General features: G+C 41.3%; 1 non-coding gene across 1 annotated transcript; it reads left to right on the plus strand.

Moving 5' to 3' along the window:
• Window positions 1-5,140: 5,140 nt before the first annotated feature.
• Window positions 5,141-5,247, plus strand: LOC133032881 (small nucleolar RNA R71). The gene has a single exon (XR_009685466.1). It is a non-coding gene; the product is annotated as a small nucleolar RNA R71 (small nucleolar RNA).
• The last annotated feature ends 611 nt before the right edge of the window (window positions 5,248-5,858 follow it).

A 5,858-nucleotide genomic window follows, 5' to 3' on the forward strand; every position in this document is an offset into this window, starting at 1 on the left:
TTTAAGAAATTTGAGAAAAGATGAAAAGATTGAAGATTGGAGATGAAAAATTAAATTTTTGAGATGGAAAAAGGGTAGGGTCGGCTGAGAGGATTTGAAATTTGAATTTTGTTGGTGTAGGGTTGAATGAGGGGGAAAGTGTGAATTTATAGAAATTTTGGTGAGCAAGTCGCGACTTGGCCTAAGGCTAGTCGCGACTAGCTCACGATAAAATTTCCTGCCTCTCTGGAAAATCAGGAAGTCACGACTAAGGTCGCGACTTGGAAAATAGGTCGCGACTAGGCCAAAGGCTAGTCGCGACTACTGGGCTCAGGTCGAATTTTTTTTTTCACGCTTTTCACGATTCAATTAAAAAGAAATAATGTCTGGTACTAATCTAAAAATTGAAAATATTAACAATACTAAAACATACTAAAACATAATCAAAAGTCTAACGAAAAATAATACTTGGGTTGCCTCCCAGAAGCGCTGTCTTTATCGTCATACAGCTGGACGCTGAGCCTTGCACTTCAAAGTGGCGCCAAGATCATGGCGGACTTGGCTTGGTCAAACTGACCTCCCAAGTAGAGCTTTAAATGCTGTCCATTAACTTTGAAAGTTGTTGGACTTTCACCTTTTAACTCCACCGCTCCATAAGGAAACACCTTGACCACCGTGAATGGTCCCGACCACCTTGATTTCAACTTTCCAGGAAACAGTTTCAGCCTTGAATTAAAGAGTAACACTTGCTGCCCTGGTTGAAACTCTTTCCGTATTAGACCTTGATCGTGCCACTTTTTAGTTCTCTCCTTGTATATCTTTGCGTTTTCATAGGCTTCGTTCCGAAACTCATCTAGCTCATTCGAGTACATGTGATCTTTTCTCCCCTGACTTTTAGTTCCATGTTAAGAGTCTTCATGGCCCAAAAAGCTCTATGCTCTAACTCCACCGGTAAATGACAAGCCTTTCCAAACACCAACCGATATGGGGACATGCCAATCGGTGTTTTGAAAGCAGTTCTGTATGCCCACAATGCGTCATCTAATTTTCTTGACCAATCTTTCCTTGATCTTTGCACTGTTTTCTCTAGAATCATCTTAATCTCCCGGTTAGAAATTTCAGCTTGGCCATTACTTTGGGGATGGTATGGTAAAGCAGTTCGATGTCGGACACCATATCTTGAAAGAAGTGCTTCAAACTGCTTGTTACAAAAGTGACTCCCTTCATCGCTTACTATTGCTCGAGGAGTACCAAACCGAGTAAAAATGTTCTTTTGTAAGAAGCGGAGAACTATCTTTCCATCATTTTGAGGTGTAGCTGAAGCTTCGACCCATTTAGACACATAATCAACAGCCAAAAGAATGTACTGATTGCTAAAGGATGAAGGAAAAGGACCCATAAAGTCTATTCCCCACACATCAAACAATTCAACTTCTAAAATTCCTGTTAAAGGCATCTCGTTTCTTCTTGAGATATTACCTGTTCGTTGACAACGATCACATGCCTTTACAAAAGTAGTAGCATCCTTGAATAGCGTTGGCCAAAAGAATCCACTTTGCAACACCTTTGCAGCTGTTCTATTTCCACTAAAATGTCCCCCACATGGTAAAGCATGACAGTGATTTAGGATAGAATACATCTCCTCTTCAGGCACACATCTCCTTATTATCTGATCAGCGCAGTGCTTGTAGAGGATTGGTTCTTCCCAATAGTAATGTTTCACCTCAGAAAAGAATTTCTTCAATTGTTGACGCGTAAGCTCGGGTGGAGTTATTTTTGCAGCCAAGAAATTAACATAGTCAGCGTACCACGGTACCATCAGGTTTTCCCTCACACTAAAGAGTTCTTCATCAGGAAATTGCTCATTTATTTGTACCTCCTTTGTATTCTGACTCTCTTGCAGCTCTAATCTTCACAAGTGATCTGCTACCAGGTTTTCGGTGCCGTTTTTATCTTTTATCTCTAAGTCGAACTCTTGAAGTAAAAGTACCCACCGAATCAGTCTTGGTTTTGCGTCTTTCTTGGTCATAAGGTATTTGATTGTTGAATGATCTGTGTAGACAATTACCTTATTTCCAATCAGGTAGGGTCGAAATTTGTCACAAGCAAACACTATTGCCAGCATTTCTTTCTCTGTAGTGGTGTAATTTAATTGAGCATCATTCAGAGTTCTACTAGCGTAGTAGATTGTGTGGAATACTCTGTCAACTCTCTGACCCAAAACCGCTCCAATGGCATAGTCACTTGCGTCACACATCAATTCAAACGGCAATTCCCAATTTGGTGAAGTTACTATCGGTGCTGTAATCAATCTCTCCTTTAAAATCTTGAAAGCTTTTAAACAATCTTCTCCAAACTCAAATGGAACTCCATTTACAAGTAAGCTAGATAAAGGTTTTGAGATTTTGGAGAAGTCCTTGATAAATCTGCGGTAGAAGCCAGCATGTCCTAGGAAACTCCTCACTCCTTTTACAAAAACTGGAGGTGGCAAATTTTCTATTGTTGAAACCTTTGCCTTATCCACCTCAATTCCTGCCTTTGAAATTTTGTGCCCAAGAACAATTCCTTCTGTTACCATAAAGTGGCACTTCTCCCAGTTTAACAGCAAGTTAGACTTCTCGCACCTTGTTAGCACTTTTTCCAGATTTTCCAAACAATGATCAAAGGAAGAACCAAACACTGAGAAATCATCCATAAAAATTTCAATACAAGATTCAATCAAATCTGAAAAGATAGCCATCATACACCTTTGAAAAGTAGCAGAGGCGTTGCACAAGCCGAAGGGCATTCTTCTGAAAGCAAAGGTACCATAGGGACATGTGAAAGTAGTCTTCTCCTGATCTTCAGGTGCTATAGCTATCTGGTGGTATCCAGAATATCCATCAAGAAAACAGTAATATTCTTGCCCCGCTAATCTGTCTAGCATTTGATCAATGAAGGGCAAAGGGAAGTGATCTTTTCTTGTTGCTTTGTTAAGTTTCCTATAATCGATGCAGATCCTCCAACCAGTGACTGTTCTTGTAGGAATCAACTCATTCTTTTCATTCTTAATCACCGTCATTCCACCTTTCTTCGGGACCACTTGCACCGGGCTAACCCACTTACTATCTGAAATAGGATAAGCAACTCCAGCATCCAACCACTTACTTCTTTTCTGACAACTTCTTTCATGGGTGGATTGAGTCTTCGTTGAGCATCAATAGTTGGTTTGGCATTGTCTTCCATGAGAATTCAATGCATCACTGTTGAAGGACTGATTCCTTTGACATCACCTAGTGTCCAAGCGATGGCCTTGTTATGAGCTCGGAGTACCCTCAAAAGTCTATCAGTTTCCACATCAGAGAGAGAAGCTGAAACAATAACTGGTAGCTTTTTATCTTGACCCAAAAACTGATACCTCAAGTGACTAGGAAGCACCTTCAATTCAAGTTCTGGAGGCTTTTCAGTAGATGGCTTTAGCTCTTTTGGAACTGCTCCCAATTCCTCAAAATATCTTCTGTTCAAAGGCCCATAGGAATCAAGCCACTTCACATACCCCATGATCTCTTGTCCTTCTTGCTCCGTCAATTCATCTTCAGTTAGATTTAGTTCAAGAGGATCATCTAGCAGCTTTTTCTCACTCACCATTTCATCAATCAAGTCAATGAAGAAACAGTTATCACTTGCCTTTGGGTACGTCATAGCCTTTAGCACATTAAAGACCACTTCTTCTCCTTGGACTCTCAGCTTTAATTCACCCTTCTGAACATCGATCAAGGCTTGGCCAGTTGCCAAGAATGATCTCCCAAGAATAATTGGGACATTTCTATCTTCTTCCATATCCAAAATGATGAAATCAGCTGGAAAGATGAACTTGTCAACCTTAACTAACACATCCTCAATGACTCCTCTAGGATGGGCTAGTGATCGGTCCGCCAATTGGAGAGTTACTGTTGTTGGCTTTGCTTCACCCAACTGCAATCTTTTAAACACTGATAGAGGCATCAAGTTAATGCTGGCTCCCAAGTCACAAAGTGCATTTATTCCCTCAATTTTCCCAATAGTACAAGGAATAGTGAAACTCCCTTGATCTCTAAGTTTAGGAAGGAGTTTCTTCTGTAGGATGGCGCTGCACTCTTCAGTTAGAGCCACTGTCTCATAATCCTCCATCTTTCTCTTCTTTGACAGGATTTCCTTCATAAACTTCACATAACTTGGCATCTGCTCTAAAGCTTCAGCAAAGGGAATGTTAATGTGAAGTCTTTTGAAAACTTCCAGGAATTTGGTGAACTGCTTGTCTAAGCTTGACTTTCTAAGCCTTTGAGGGTATGGTATTTTTACATGGTGATCACTATTAGTTGGTGGAGACTGCTGTGGTTCGACTTTCAGTAGCCTTCGTTGAAGTGGGTGTTGGGGTTGACATTTGTTGCTCTTCATTCTCCTTTTCTCCATTCACTAGTTGTGGCATTTCAGGACCGTCATAATTTTTACCGCTTCTCAGGGTAATTGCCTTGCAGTTTTCCTTGGGGTTTACTTCAGTTGTGCTAGGCAAATTCCCTTGAGGAGGGGTTGCTACTTGAGTTGCTAGTTGGCCCATACGTAATGTCCGCAGGTCTTTGATTGAAGATCTAGTTTCGATCATGAATTGAAGCGGATAAATGCGTACGCAAACTAGAATTTCCACCGCAGGTTTGTTGCTGATTAAGCCGTTGATTCGATTCGGTTACGATTTCGTTGCTGATAGAACCCACTGTTTCTTCGGTTATTACCCTGGTTGAACCCATAGTTGTTGTTGTTGTTCTGTGAATAATTTCCAATGGCTTTAGCTTCATCCATTGGCAAATCATCCACATCAGCTTGACACTCTGAAAAATGATGACTTCCTCCACATAGCTCACAAACAACTTGGGCTTGTTTAGCTTGCCCTGCAATTAGCTTTGTCAATGGCTCAACCTGTGCTGTCAACTTTGTGATGGCATCAACCTCTAACACACCAGCTACCTTCTTTAATTGACTCCTTTCAGTTGGCCACTGCTGATTGTTTAGAGCCATCTCCTCCAATAGATCATAAGCCTCATTAGCACTCTTCCTCATAAAGGCTCCTCCAGCTGCTGCATCAATTATAGTTCTAGTGTTTCCTACCAACCCATTGTAAAAGTTGTGGACCAGCATCCACTTCTCTATACAATGATGAGGGCACTTTCTGATCAGATCTTTAAACCTCTCCCAAGCCTCATGGAGAGATTCATTATCTTGTTGGCAAAAGTTATTGATTTCTCCTCTCAGCTTTGCAGACTTGGCTAGAGGAAAGAACTTTGACAAGAATTTCGTTGCCAGATCATTCCAGGTGGCGATAGAGTTTGGTGGCAAGGAGTTTAGCCAACTCTTGGCTCGTTCTCTAAGAGAGAATGGGAACAGTCTCAGTCGAATAGCATCATCACTAACTCCATTAACTTTAAAAGTTTCACAAAGTTCCATGAAGTTAGAGAGATGCAGGTTAGGATCTTCGGAAGGGAGGCCACCAAACGGAACTGAAGACCGCACCATTTGAAGTATGGCAGGTTTGATCTCAAAGTTATTTGCATCCACTGCCGGTGGCCTGATACACGACTGCACTCCCGTCAAAGTAGGGAGAATGTAATCTCTCAAGCTGCGGCCATTAGCTTGATCTTCTACTGCGCCACCATTATTACCGTTATTGCCTCCATTGTTTGCAGCATTGGCAGCCATGATTTCTGAAGTTTCAGCAGTTGCTGAAACTCCCTCTTGCCTCTTGTTCTTTCGGTTTCTCCTACAAATTTTCTCGATTTCGGAATCAACTGGTAATATCACAGCTTGTCCTTGACGGCGCATACACTTATGATTCCTGAAATAGATAGCAAAAATATTGCAAGAAAAAG

The sequence above is a fragment of the Cannabis sativa genome, chromosome X (assembly GCF_029168945.1).
Source record: "Cannabis sativa cultivar Pink pepper isolate KNU-18-1 chromosome X, ASM2916894v1, whole genome shotgun sequence".
Classification (NCBI taxonomy): Eukaryota; Viridiplantae; Streptophyta; class Magnoliopsida; order Rosales; family Cannabaceae; genus Cannabis; species Cannabis sativa.